The sequence below is a fragment of the Pleurodeles waltl genome, chromosome 7, assembly GCF_031143425.1.
Source record: "Pleurodeles waltl isolate 20211129_DDA chromosome 7, aPleWal1.hap1.20221129, whole genome shotgun sequence".
In the NCBI taxonomy this organism is placed as follows: domain Eukaryota; kingdom Metazoa; phylum Chordata; class Amphibia; order Caudata; family Salamandridae; genus Pleurodeles; species Pleurodeles waltl.
This window is the reverse complement of record NC_090446.1, coordinates 999,213,340-999,228,787: the sequence shown is the minus strand read 5'-3', so window position 1 is coordinate 999,228,787 and position 15,448 is coordinate 999,213,340.

The window sequence follows — 15,448 nt, the reverse complement described above, 5'->3', positions numbered from 1 at the left end:
GCAATCAATGCTTAATTTGTAAACGAATAAGTGCAAAGGCCCAAAGTTTTTATTGGAAGCCCACAGCCGGTGATGCTGAATCTCAGTGTTACCAAATACTATGGTCTTCCACCCCTCTATATTTCCTGCCCTTTTATCTCACTGTTGCAGCTTCTTTTTCAGCCCTTTTTTTCCCTTTTGCGGCTGTTTTCTTGTCTTTCTCATCCTCCGTCTTTCCCCATTTTTTGCCTTTTCCCCTTTTTTTTGGTCAAAGTGTGATGAGGGAACATAAGTCCCAATACATTAAAAGGAGTGACGGGGACCGTACCTGCAACCACCTGCTCAAGTTAAGCACTGGTAGCAGTAATTCCGACTCCAGTGCTGTGACAGCGGTACTCACTAAGAGAATCCTCAACACCATGTGGTCTATTTGCCAGAGAGAGGACATCCACCTTTTGGAATCCTGTCTTTAATGCGAGTTGTCTAAAATGTTATTAATTTGCTATTTTGCATCATGTATGGCCTAGTAAACCGCTGGACTATGTTAAGAACCTTTGCGTGTTTTTAGAGAGCCGGGATATTTGATGGGCATTTTTGATTGAAACACTGTGAAAGGCCACCACTGGAATTGTTTCCTCCCTGAGACGTGACACGGTAATTGACGCACCTGTCATCTTCTAATTGAACAATTCCAGTCGGCGTTTTTGTCCTCGGATTAATACTATAATATCACCGCAGTTCTGCAAACTGAGAATGTAACATCTGTTCTTTCCTTTGTTGTTTTTTTATACTCAGTTTTACTGGATAGCCTGGTGGAGAGTACTCGCCACTGTGATGTACCTAACAGACTTGAGGCCAAGAAAGGTCAAGTAATTTGCCCAGTATTACAATTCTTGGCCAAGCGGAAATCCCTAGATCAGCTCTAAAATCTGAAGCTCACAGCCCCTTCCGTGAACTACAGTTACAATCTCTTCCCATCTATGCCTCCAGCAGTGAGCGCTATGTGACTTGTCAGGAGAATTAAATAAATGAAGATTACAGGTAAGTATGCTAAGCACTGAAAGCTTCATATAAGCCTAACACAAGACGGTAATACACCAGTGTTCTGCGGTGAGTTGGAGACCTCTCCTGCACAGCATTCTGAACAATTAATTTGTTTCGTGTGGCAGCTGGTAGTAAATGGACAGGAAGCCATGCTTCCACAAGCCTGGTTTGCTGATATCTAGATCTGCAGTCAGGGCCATAGCTGATAGAGCAATGTGAGGTGGGACAGGTTTTGCTAACAACTGGCTCCATTTTGATTCTGAGAATTCAGTACTGGTGCGGGGCACGGTCCTTCTAGGCTCACAGTCTTGTTTCTCTTCTTTCGCCTGCTCCCTCTTCCTTTCTGCACCTCTCCCGCCCTTTATCCCACCTCCTACAATACAGATTCTTATCAGTGAAATGCTGCTGCCACAGGAAGGAGCATGTCAAGCTTGTCAGCCTCAGATGAGTTGTCCTTCTGAGACCTCCAAGGCCGAATGGGCACATGTTTGAAGTTCCAAGCAATGCTCACGGAGGTGTAAAATAGTGTCTCCAAGACGGCGGAGATCAATATTTTGGTAAGAATAGTCTCTCTTTGAACTCGATGACTTCCCTTGCAGGTGAACTGGGATTCAGAGTAGGACTTTCATAGCTGACTTCACTGGATGTATGCTTGTATTTAAGGGACTTTTGAAGTCCTCTTCTGGTACACACATGTACCAAGTGCTTCACCCTCTGGGCGGTGACAAGGCGTCAGGTGAGCAGTTGACAGCTTACATCTTTTATTTTCTTCCTAGTCTTTCCTGCTTTTATTGTGTTATTTTTTGGTTCTTAAATAGGGCTATGATCGTTTGATGTGGTGCCTTCCCGCTATAAAAGTTTAAAAGAAATAATGTCCAGCTTTTGATGTTTTTGTACATAGATGTGCTTGGTTCAAAGCGTCTAGCCCGTTTCCTATGCAATATAATTTTGGCAGATATGGAAACTGATGTGCAAGGGGATGAAGCCATTTGCCTATTGTTAGAAATGGGGTCTTTGGTTGGCAGTCAGTTTACCCCCTGTCCAAGCAAGGACCCTCATTCTAGTCAGGGTAAGTCACACACAATCAAAATTATCCTGTGCCCATCCTCTGGTAGCTTGGCACTGAGCACTCAGGCTTAACTTAGAAGGCAATGTGTAAAGTATTTGTGAAATAAATCATACAATAACACCATATAGCACCACAAAAATACACCACACAGTGTTTAGAAAAATATATAATATTTATCTGGATATTTGAAGGCCAAAAACAATCAAAGATGCAATAAGAAAATGTAAAGATATCACTGAAAAGTGAAATGTGTCTTAAGTCTTTTAAAAGCAAACAAAGTCCCTTTCAAGCACAAAGTACCTGGTTTGAGTGAAAAATCTCTGCAAAGGGCCGCAGAGGAGGAGAAGCGTGGAAACAAAGGGGTGTGCGTCGATTTCTCGGGCCACACACGGTCAATGCGTCGTTTAGTTTCCACGCAGGGACCGCTGGGCATCGATTTCTGGCGCTCGGTCGTGGATCCTCTTTGGGTTGCGGGGTTCTCAGACGCCGCGGGGTCTGTGCGTGGAATACTGGGCTTGTTGACAAGCTCTGCGTTGTTCCAGTGGGTGGTGCGGGGGAAATTTCTCCCTCTTGGCAGGCGCTGCATCGATTTCCCCTCTGGAAGTCGGGTGTCGTCGTCCCAGGTCGGCTGTGCGTCGATCTGGTGGGCCGTGCGGCGAAGTTCCGGTCGCACCACAGGCGCTGCGTCGATCTTTTCCTTGCGAAGTCGAGTGGCGTTGTCCCAGTTCGGTGTGCGGTGAATTTTTCACAGCGGAACAGGCTGTGCGTCGTTTTTAGCAAGCTGTGCATCTAATTTTCGGCGCACAAGGAGTCCAGTTGCAAGAGAGAAGTCTTTTTTGGTCCTGAGACTTCAGGGAACAGGAGGCAAGCTCTATCCAAGCCCTTGGAGAGCACTTCTTCACCACAGCCAGGGGAAGCCAGGCAGCAGGGCAACAGCAAGGCAGCAGTCCTTCAGAGAAAGCAGTCAGGTGAGTTCTTTGGGCAGCTAGGCAGTTCTTCTTGGCAGGATGTAGGTTTTGGTTACAAGTTTCTTCTCCAGGAAGTGTCTGAGGTGGTAGGGCAGAGGCCCTGATTGTATACCCAAATGTGCCTTTGAAGTGGGGGAGACTTCAAAGAGTGGCTTAGAAGTGCACCAGGTCCCCTTTCAGTTCAATCCTGTCTGCCAGAGTCCCAGTAGGGGGTGTGGCAGTCATTTGTGTGAGAGCAGGCCCTCCACCCTCCCAGCCCAGGAAGACCCATTCAAAATGCAGATGTATGCAAGTGAGGCTGAGTGTTCTGTGTTTGGGGTGTGTCTGAGTTGAATGCACAAGGGGCTGTCAACAAAACCTAGCCAGACGTGGATTGTAAGGCACAGAAAGATTTAAGTGCAGAGAAATGCTCACTTTCGAAAAGTGGAATTTCTAAAATAGTAATATTAAATCCAACTTCACCAGTCAGCAGGATTTTGTATTACCATTCTGGCCATACTAAATATGACCTTCCTACTCCTTTCAGATCAGCAGCTACCACACCAACAATATATGAGGGCAGCCCCAATGTTAGCCTATGAAGGGAGCAGGCCTCGCAGTAGTGTAAAAACGAATTTAGGAGTTTTACACTACCAGGACATGTAAAATACACAGGTACATGTCCTGCCTTTTACCTACACAGCACCCTGCCCTAGGGGTACCTAGGGCACACCTTAGGGGTGACTTATTTGTAGAAAAGGGGGAGTTTTAGGCTTGGCAAGTACTTTTAAATGCCAAGTCGAATTGACAGTGAAACTACACACACAGGCCTTGCAATGGCAGGCCTGAGACAAGGTTAAGGGGCTACTTAACACAATCAGTGCTGCAGGCCCACTAGTAGCATTTAATCTACAAGCCCTGGGCACATATAGTGCCTTCTACTAGGGACTTATAAGTAAATTAAATAGTCCAATTGGGTATGATCCAATGTTACCATGTTTAAAGGGAGAGAGCATATGCACTGCAGCACTGGTTAGCAATGGTAAAGTGCGCAGAGTCTAAAAACCAGCAAAAACATTGTCCACAAAGTGGAGAGAGGCAGGCAAAAAGTTAGGGGTGGCCATCCTAAGGCTGTCAGGTCTAACACCTATGTCAAGTCAAGAGGCAAGATTCGGATATAGATATGAGGCAAAAAAGACTTTGAAAAAACTAAATGGGCACTCCCTCTCAAGGAACTGCCAGACGTCTCCAAAGATCCCCGGTGTAATTCTCCATTTATATAGTACTCAACTACATGTTTTGCCACTGAATAGGCATTATTGGGCATTATTACCTTGTGAAGAACAAAAGGCAGAGTCGTCCATGCCAAGATTGTAAGATGTGCTTGCAGGTTACATACTGTTTTTGAAGTGAGTGTGAAAAGTATGAGAGTGTTTCTGTAAATGAATGCTTTTGTGGAATGTGACAGTGTCTGATGTAGAATGCCTAGATTATCCTCCAGGTGTCGTCATTATATCAAATCCTTCTCGTCTTCCTCACAATCCTGATAAAACAGGTTTTACCCAGTGCTTGAGGTGGAAATAGAGGCGTGCCTGTACTCCCTGTCCCAGAGTACCTGTGTGCTGCTGAGAACTGCTGGTACTCTCCAATTAAAAGATGTCAAGCAGGTCTGAGAAGTGTTGGTACTATCCCTCCCAAATTAAGGAAGTGCAGGTTCTGAGTACCAGACTATACCTGCCCATTTAAAGCACTGTTTATACCTCCGTAGGACTTGTGTCTAGTATGTCCAATAATATTTTTGGTATTCAGCGTGCCCCCTTTTGCCATTGATCTATGTATGGGGCCGTGATACTAAACACATTCTGTAATAAGTCCAACATTACAGGCTCTCCATATCAGTCAAATGCTAGATGGAAAGCCACACTAAGTACAGGAGCAGCAAATACACTCAGAGCAACAGTACCAACAGGAACACAATGGAAGCAAAACAAAAATCCAAATGATCGTGTAATAGAAAAGTATTCAGGGAAGTACAAGTCGCAGCTTTGGAAATATCAGACATTGATAACATCCCTTACCCTGCTCAGGAGGGAGCGCTCCTTCTAATTTAATGCTCATTCAGAGAAATATGAAGGAGGACCCAGAGACAGTCTAAACTAAAGTAATGGCCATACAACTGATGACGTCTTACTCCCATACGGTCTTGTCCACAGAAAATAGTACATCTATCTTGAAAGATGCCTTTTTCTGAGAACAATACCCTTGTGCCGCCATAGACATTTTAATTCAGCCTAGCTGGGCCAAATGCATTAGGACTCTTCCTAATATCCTGTGCAAGGAGGATAGTTTTGGCTTAAAGGATGAAGAAGACTGTGAAACATATCTTTCCAGAAGCAATCACAAATAGGGGTCCCCCAATCTCTTTGCCCATGTAATGCTCACTAGAAAGGCCACCTCTGCAGTCAGAAATTTAAGAGTGACCTTTTTCTAATGGCTAGAAAAAGACAATTATCAACCCTTGGTGCACTGGATTGTGGTCCTAAGGAACCGCCACTGGTATAACCCTAGGAGGGTCAAGTTAACATCCTCTGAGAAGATGATAGAATTCAAACTCTCCCATGGTTCACAAAACACAGCTCAAACCTATCATGGAAAAAGGCTAAAATGCATAAAAGGTCGCAATGAAGGGCATACAGCTTAAAATTCACAACTTTGCACCAACATTCCTCCGGAGCTGCTTATGTTGGAAGAGTGTTGACACATCTGCACCACCCTAGAGGGACATCCTGAAAGATATGAGCCCCATATGTTCAACCTCCATGTCATCAAACTCAACTGAGACAAATGAGAGAAGGTCAACACCGATAAAGAAGGGACAAATAAAGAGGTAGCAACCATTATGATTGGACTTCCCATTGACGCAGTGGGGGAAAAACCTTTATAGGTAAAAGGGAGGCACCAGAATCATCATGACTCCTTCTTTATGGATCTTTTGGAGCACTTTCCAAATCAGAGATGAAGGCACAAGGGCAAATACAACCCCAAGACCGATTGAACAAAAGGTCAGCCTCCGATGGGCATTCGCCTTACTCATCGAGCAAAACCTCAGCAGCAACTATCTTGTCAAGAGACAACCATGCCCAACCATGATCCCTCCAATCAGTCCATGAACTTCTAGAACATCTTAGGACTGAGAAAAACATAACAAATACAGAAATACATGACAGAGGACATTGGCCTCAAATGTCCCCTATTTGATAAATGGCTTTGTAAACTTGTTGCACTTCCAAAGCAAGAAGACCCTGTCTTGGAGCTGTACAGAAAAGAAAGAGAAATGCCATCCAAACAGTTGCCAGCTCCCGCCAGTCTTAAGACAGCAGCCTGGCAAAGTGCTGAGGAGGATGAAGCTCAAGCACCCCAAACATATGTTTCAACCACCAAAGATCTACTTGTAGATGAAAGGAACCAGGATGATACATTAGCAATCCCAAGACTTTGGTCCCAGTAAGACAAAAATATTTCACAAGTAGCCTCAAACGTAGCCTCAAATGTAGCCCGCCTAATCTTCTGTGAATGCATGTGCAACCGTGGACATGCACCATGAACATGCAGAGGCAAATAGAAGCCATCCTGCAAGCCAGGAGAACCCATAAGCAAGTTTACAGATTGTCAGCCTTGACAGAGGGAGAGGTACATGACGGCAGAGGTGTTGAACAAAACACTGATTACCTCCCTCTGTTACCAGTGCACCAGATTGATGTTCTTAGATTCAAAATCCAGGCAAATGATTTTGGAAGAGACTAATTCAGGGCCATGTGACTTGAACCCACTGAACCAAAGGAGAAAATACTAACCAATTGTCATGGTGTTGGTGTACATGAATATCTCATCAGAGCAGAAGACACACCAAAAGAACCAGCATATTTGTGAAATCCCTCAGACATGACTTCAACTCAAAGGGAAAGATTCAGAATTGAAAGTGTTGCTAATAGCATATTGAATGAGCTTGTAGTGGAGAAAAGAAGATGCACTGGAAATTGGAAGGTTGCATCCTCAAGTTTGGCAGAATGTCAGAGAAGTGCAGGAAATGTCTGTCTTGGGCTATTTGTGCTGCCTAACGATGCTCCCTCCAAATTTCCCTTTGAAGGTGGTAGATGACCCCCACTAGAAAGGGAGACTGGGAGGTATCTCGAGAGGGAAGACCATATAGCCATGAGGACTTCGGTACCAGGGTAGAACAAGAAAGACCTCTGAAATTCTGGTAGGATTCCCTAGTACACCCTCTAACCATAGAGGAACAGTGACCATAGAACATGAATGGAGGAGAAGACAGGGGAACATAGTGCAGGTCTCATTCATGCCATTGTTTGAGGGATAGACCAAAGGGACACAATTAATTTTGTGCCCTCCACAAGCTGCTTTTTCATTTTCACCATCTTCTAACTAAAACATCTGTGGCCCATGAACCCAATTTTTTTTTTTTACAAACTTTATTTTTCAGTGTTACAAAAAAACACACACAGCTATGTACAGTACTTCAGTATTCATGCTTGTCCACCCATGGGTTTACACAGAAGATGTTCCGGGGAAGAGATATCCCGTCATCGCAATAAAAACTGCGCCATTAGGGGACAGCACTCTCTGCCATACGGTATTTTTCTGTAGTGGCAAGCCCCCGGGCTGTGACCATGTTGGCCCTCTCATTCCTGAGCCGTGGTTTCCTCATCGAAGGCCTCTGGATTAAGGAGTCACTCCCTGAGCATGTGCCAGGTGTTTAGCTCCCTCCCCGCCTTGTGTCTGGTCTGGTCAACTCAATGTGTATTTCTTCTGCTAGTGCCCATTCCCTCACACCCCCCAGTCATCATGTTAATGTAGGTGCAGTCGTGCCCATTCATGAAATGGCGACTCTCCTTTTTTGCTAGTACTAGCGCTAATTGCACAAGTTTGTATGTAATTTTTTTGCCCTTCGAAGCCCTGACGTTCCCTAGGAGGCAATTGGCTAGTGTTCGTCGACCGGGATGCCTACTTTGCTATTCATTCGAGTAGTCACTTGTTGCCAATAGTCCTGTACTGCACTGTCCCATGCCAAAAGTATGAACCTAGCGCTGTCCGTCCCATACCATGGGCAACTGTCCTGATGCGAGGCAGAGAATTTGTGGAGGTCTCTGGGGGTTAGGTATGTCCAGTGTAGAAAATTAAAGTGCACTAGTTTGAAACGCACATTGCTGGACACCTTACGTGTGAGGGAATTAATGCGTGACCAGTCTACTTCCCCTAGCCGGTCCTCTAAGTCGTTTTCTCTGGCCGCTCTGGAGCTAAGGATGTGTGCTACTCTGTCCTGCCTCATGGCTTTGTACAGTAAGGCAATTAGGTGATAGCCTGACCCAAGCGACAAAATAACCCGCAACATGTGTGACTTGCTTGGCGCATCAGGGAAGGTGGGCCACGCAATTTTCGCAATGTTAGACAACCCCGCATGATGCAAGAAATTTCCCTGTCCTAGTTCGAATGTGGTGCAGGCCTCCTCAAAGGTGATACATTTTTCCCCAGGATATACATCTCCTGATGTGTCACACCCTCCCTCCTTCCAGTCCTGAAAATAAACTTTCTCCATGAGTTGCCGTAATGGATGTAGTATTAAGATAGGAAGATTCCTATGAAATGGGACCCTTCACAGGATCTTTTGTGCAAACCGTTGCCAGACAGTCACTGTGGTCTGTACCAGCTGGGTGATCATGGAGGGAGTACCTGCCCTCTCCATTAGGACTTTGGGTAGTCTCCCTACTGGGACCCTGCCCACTAATAGGCACTTCTCTCAATTGTCTTCCGGCACCAGCCATTGCGCCACATACTACAACTGTGTGACGTAATTGTATACATCAAAGCTCAGATCCTCCAGGCCCGTCCTCATATTTCCTTTTTAGAGCCAGGAGTGCCACTCTACTTCTTCTACCCCTTCCCCCACAAGAGTTGGACCAGCATGGTAAGAAAGGAAGTTTGAGATGTGAGAATTGTGTGAGCTATCACTCTTCCAAAATCACATCCAATATTGTCAGTGAGCCTCTACAGCAGACACAGTCACCAGATCAGGCAAAGCTCTCAACTTATTATCAACAGGGCTCGAAGAAGCAAGCCATTTAAACCCACATTCCTTTACCAAAGAGGTTTCAGGGTTCCATGGTATCGTTATCAAAATCCATCAATGTATATAACTGCTGCCATGCAACAATGGACATCAATTTTCCCCAGATCTACTGATTTCTTTACAATTAACAAATGGATGTTATTCTACAGAAGCAAACCAGGACCTTATATGGCACCATCCATTTCTGGCTCGGAGGAAGAAGAAAAAGCTGAAGCTTGAAGGACTCCCTGGATTCCGAGATTTTCTTTAATGGGACTCGAGACCTCAGTCAAAACCTCTTCACAGATTAATTTTCCAGAGAAATGAGCCGCAGTGTCCTCCTCCTCATCTTCTTCCACAGTGATGGAAAAGATGTAACCTCCAACATTTTAGACTAACAGAAAGGAAGAAAAAGAAGGCGTCACAGACTGTACAATGGCTTATAATAGTTCAGTTAATAGACTAGCCATCATGGGAGCTAAAGGTTTCCCAAAAGCATTAAATAAGGGGTAGAGTGCCATGTCACTCAGGCACAGAGGTAGCCACGACAGAGTTGTACTTTGACCGGGTTCAAATGAGAGTTCTACCTACACCACCTATGCTTTCTTTAGAGTCATGGCACCACTCACAGATCAGCAAGGGTAATGCCTTCGAAAGGATGGAGATTACAGGTCTGTGAATGCCGCTTCTCCTTCAGTGCTTCAACTAACAGCCTTGTCACCCGGGAAGTAACACACTGAGCAGAATCACAATCTCCAAAATGTAGATTGTGAAGGGAAATTGAGTAGCCCTCCAATGGGACATCATAGTTTAAGTAACCTGCACCGCCCCACCACCGTTTTACTTTCGGAATCCGACCACCTGGAAGCAGAAGATCCTGATCCGAAGCTAAAGGAGTGGCCTGTGTTATCATTATTAATGGTCAACGGTCAAGTGTTGGGCTTTCACCATCCACAATGTGTCTGAACCAAGAAGAAGGTGAACACAGCCACGAAATGCCAGCATCAACAATGCTCATTGCATTTAAGGAAAAGCCTGTAAAAGTTAAAGGCCAATGATCCCAGGTGCTGCTTCCCACCTGAGCCTCCACAATGAAGAGGAGGCAGTTGACAAGAAACACAGAAGGTCTACTGTAACGAAAAAAGTACAAAAAGGTTAGCTCTATTACTAGACTGAACGCCTAAACAATTCATATGGAACAGGAAGAAACAAAAAGCGTTCGATTTACTAAGATTCGTGCAGTGCAATGCTGCGTGAACATTAGCTGTGTTTTATTGCATGAATGGACAAACATTGCCCAACATCTTATTTACGATAGATCATTTGCCAGTGACATCATCAGAAAAGCAAACACAAATAACACCATAGTCGAGTGGCGCTAAATCAGGGTTAACATTGCACTACAATGCAAACATTGGCGAGTAGTATGTTTCATGACTTTTGTGCTCGTCATCTACCCACGAGTACAATTGTCTTTACGCAGTCGACCGCCCAAGGGTACAGACATGAAAGGTTGAAAAACATCGTGCAATGTCTCCCCACCCAAACGTTTGCCCATTTTTTCACACCTCTTCTCATTTGGAACTAGCATTCGGTGCCACACTAGCTCGTGCTACTTTGCGTGACAATACTACCAGTGCTTTAAATGGGCCGGTACTGTCCGGTACTGAGTACCAGCACTTTTTTATTTTGAGAGGGAGAGTACCGGCACATCTCAAGAAAAACGTAATACTTTTAATTGGAGAGTACCAGCACTTCTCAGAAACAAGCAGGTACTCTGGCACAGAGTACCTGCACTTTATTTTTTCCATTTCAAGCACTGAATACTACTAGGGACTTGTATTGCCTACTGTCCTTTTTTGTGCAATTCCCATAATGGAAATCTCTCATTGTGTTTATTCTTTGGGGTTTCTCGCTATGAAATACAAAGAGCCTGATTTAGATCTCGGGGGAGGGAATACTCCGTCACAAATGTGACCAATAATGGGATCATAATACTGCGGACGTGATATCCATCACGTTTGTAACAGAGAATTCCCCTCTGCCAACATCTAAATCAGTCCCAAAGTCATTGGTCCCAGCTCCTGACGTCACTGAAAGCAAAGTACTCTTTTTAAACTTTTAAACTTGATGGATATTATTTTCGTGCCACTTTGTTCTGCACAAAGGCCTTGCGCAAACCTTTATCTGGACAACAGGGTTTGGGTTTATAGTTCTTATTGTAGGTAAACAGTGGAAGGATTGTGTTGTAGATGTTAGTATGCAGACAGGACTCCTGCCTTGGGGATGCTTAAACCTCATTTATCTGGACTGTCACTAGGGTGAAAGGAGGAGAGGGCATAGCTCTGAAGGTGGTGCCCCAGCCTTGTCATTACAATACATCAAAAACAGATACATAAACCACTAGCTAAACAGTTCTCTGGGTCTGTAAATCCTGATCTTTTGGTGAGTCTTCACCCCTTGTTGGATGTGAGAACATACAGCTCCTTCAAAGGTCACTACCACCCTCCGTGTGCTGCAGGCAGCTCCTCGGCCTTGCAAAGAAATTTAAATGAGAAATGAGAGCCATTATTTCTCTGGACAAAAATAATAGATCTGAGAAAATGCCGAAAGACTCATAGAACACGGAAAATTGTTGAAAAGTCTAGGGATTACAGTTTTACGGTGCTCCTGACATCCTGTTGAAGTGACATCAAAGCGCTTGACTTATAGAAAAGTCCCGTGCCAGAGTGAAAACCTGAATAATCTTTTCATCTTTGAGGACAACGTAAAATTCAACCGTCAGGTATAATTTTCCTTCCAGCTACAGTTATGAAAACACCTGGTGGCTTCTATTTAGAAACCAGACCAGGACGGATGGGTGGATGGATACATGGATGGATGTGTGTGAAGCATGTTCTGCACAGCTAACCAAAAGCAAGTGCAATGTGTGTAAAATACCCCTAGCACACCATTTCCAATATAATCGATAACATGCACCGATTTCTTTTGCCTCAGTTTTTTTAACTCTATCCTAATTTGGAGAACAAATTTAAAGATCAGAAATTACACAGTAATTTAGTTACAACTAGAATAGCAACTTGTTTTCTTCATACAGCTTAAACCCTACTGGTGCATTAAAGCACATAGGGGCAGATTTTTAAGAAAGTGGCACATCGGTCCCGATGGGCCACTTTTCTTGCGACCCCCTACCGCCATCTAATGACACCATGGTTGCGCTGTATTTATAATACGGTGCACCATGCCAGTTGTTAGCACAATAACGTAAACAGTTTTTATGCTATTGTTGCGCGTTGTTGCACCAGCGTCAAAAATTTTGACGCTATAGCAGCAAAGCACAGGGGGCCCATGGGTTACTATGGGTGCATCATTTTAACACATGCCTTGAGCAAGCATTAAAAATGATGTAAAAAATGGTTCAGTGAAATGTTGTGCAGCTTGCTGTGCCATTTTTTCGGGTGTCCCTGCATCGGAATGCCCTCCTTGCATACATTATGCCTGATGCAGGCATAATGTGGCGCCAGGGTTTACAAAGTGGCACAATGTAAGCATTATGCCACTTTGTAAATTTGGTGTGGGGGTAAAGGCCACCTTAGTGCTGCCTTAGCAAAAACAAATGACTCTAGGGTGACGCATGGTGGCACAAGGGGCTTGTAAATAAAGTTACACTTTTGCCCAAATCCACTGAGCTCATTTTGTACATTTCAGAGGGTTAAAGGCTGTGTCGGCAAGTTAGGATTGTGGTGCTTAATTTCTAAAAGTAAAAATATCGGGACCAAGTGCTATTGAATGTCATGGTTGAAGAATACCAAAGCTAGCTCTGTATCTTACACTTGCAGGTTCTTTTTCATTACTGCTTTCTCCATTTGTCACTTTTTCTCTTCCATCTTATTTCCACCTTTTGAGTTTTGACTCTGTTCTGATGAGGAAAAATATGTACATTCTATGCTGACCACCATTCCCACATGAAAAGCAACATTTGTATTTACACAATATTCGTCTGAATCCCTGTGTAGGGTGTTTCGGCCTTTCTTGTCAATAAAAGGGCCTCTGAAAATCTTAATTAATGTAAGTTCTTGAAGAGGCTTGCAATTTGAATACTGCAAAGCTGTTGCCTGGGCCTGTTATGTCCTAACTATAAATTAAGTACAACTAGTGGGCTGCACCACTCATTGTGCCACCCACTAAATTAGCCTTTTAAAACATGTCTCAGGCCTGCCACTGCATCCTGTAGTGCAGGTTTAAACTGCCACTTTGACTTGGCACAATAACTCTTTTGCCAGGCCTTAAACTTCCTTTTTATTACTTACAAGTCACTCATAGGGCAGGGTGCATATTATTTATAAAGTAGGATATAAATGTTCAAGTTTAGCTGTCCCGACAGTGACAAAATCCTAAAGTAATTTTTTCACTGCTGTAACGCTATCTTTTCCATACACTAATACTGGGTTACCTTATTACACTTAATATGTGATAACTTCCAGATAAAGAAATGCTGTGTGCACTTAAATGAATTGGAATTGCAATTTTAAATCCTATCTAACGGTAAAGTCCGATCTTATGTTACTATTCTGAAAATGTCACTTTTGGGAAGCACCTTTCTGCCTGTGTCCATGGACACATGACCGTGAATGGCTCTCCTGTGTTTTTATGTGTGTATTCCTTCTAGAACAAAAGGGCCTTGGGTATGTGATGCAGGGTGTTGCGCTGCTGAGCTGGATGCCCTGGGGGGTTGTACTCACCCTTTCTGTGTTTCAAAGGCATATCCTAAGGGCTTGCCCATCACCTTCCTGACTTCTAAGGATTGTCTGCCCTGCCACTGACAAATGCAGTTCACGCCTAGGCCTACCTGCTCTTTATTACCCTATACAGTTTATGGCCAAAACGGGGAAAGGTGGAAGGCTAGACAAAAGGTCATCCCCACCCATAGGGTGGTACATGGGCTAAAGGTGGCACCTTCAGAACCTCTCATCAGAACACTCCTAGGCCTATGGAGGATTCAGAAGAAGGACTGCTGTGCTGTCTGAAGGAGGAAGATTGGACCTGCTTACCTTGAGAATACTCCCCAGAAGTGATTCTAAGAGTCTATTGGCTGTCTTCCTCTTTGAGCTACTGGGACACAACAAACTTCTAGAGGCTTGTTTTGCAACTGTCCAACTGACTGCCCTAACTGGACCTGAGTGGACCCGCCTAAGCCTTACTGCTATCCTTTGTTGGAGTGAGTCCTGACCCCAGGAGGTCTCAGACACTTGCTAGCATCAGTGTACTCCTCCCAAAGAAAAGGTGAAGATACAGATGTTTGGGTCTACTTCTGACTGCAAAGGGACCTCTTCTCATCAAGAAATGACTGCTAACATAAGGCTGATAGCTCTTATGTAGACTGTCAAAAGTACAAGTTTGTTTAGTTATTTTTGTAGTTCACCCTCACAAGCTCTGTGGTTATTATTTGAGTGTGGCTTCCAAGCTTTCCAGTTAATTACCTAAATTTTATAATACACGATAGCTCTTTAATAAATGTATTTGAAGGATACAGTAGTCAAAATCAGAAAGGGTGGTGATAGTCCAATATTTCTTGAACTAAGCCTTATAAATTTACAACCCCAAATAGCTTTTACAAGGTCCATGTCAGCAGTTCCCAGGGTGGTTTGGGCACTGGCTCACAATTGTCGGACCAGTGTAAAGCACCTCTTGGAGAATTCAAATGGTCAATGTTATTCTTAGGAATTTCATCTCCTTTGAATGCTCCATAGGTTCCCAGAGTGCTGGAAATTTGTATCCGAGTCTATAGAAGTGCCCACTGGGTATCTCAAGGAATACTCAGTCATTAACTCTGCACTCAGAGGACTCAACACTAAACTCTACCACATTTCAGGTCTTGATTCTTAGGGTTCTACCTGGTTCTATGGGGTTCTATAGTTACTTCATAAAAGAAGTAAGTCAATGTCTCAGTTAAAAGTTTAGAGCTAATCAAAGTTAAAGTTGGCAAAAAATATATGATGACCTGTTGGGTTGGGATAGGACGCAGGGGGCACTGGTTCTCTAAATGACCATGTCTGGTAGTTGATAAATTCCAAATTATATTTTCACTCCAAGTTTCCATGTATGCCTTATGCTTATCAACACCCAAATCAAGCTCACCACATTCGCACTGCACGTCTTGCCCTGGTAAGAATTAAACTGCACGCGAAGGTCTGAAATATGCACAACTCACCCAGTGCACCTGCAAAGGGGTAATACAGCAACATGCTGTGGCAGTATTTTCTGTGCGTATTTTATTGACAGCAC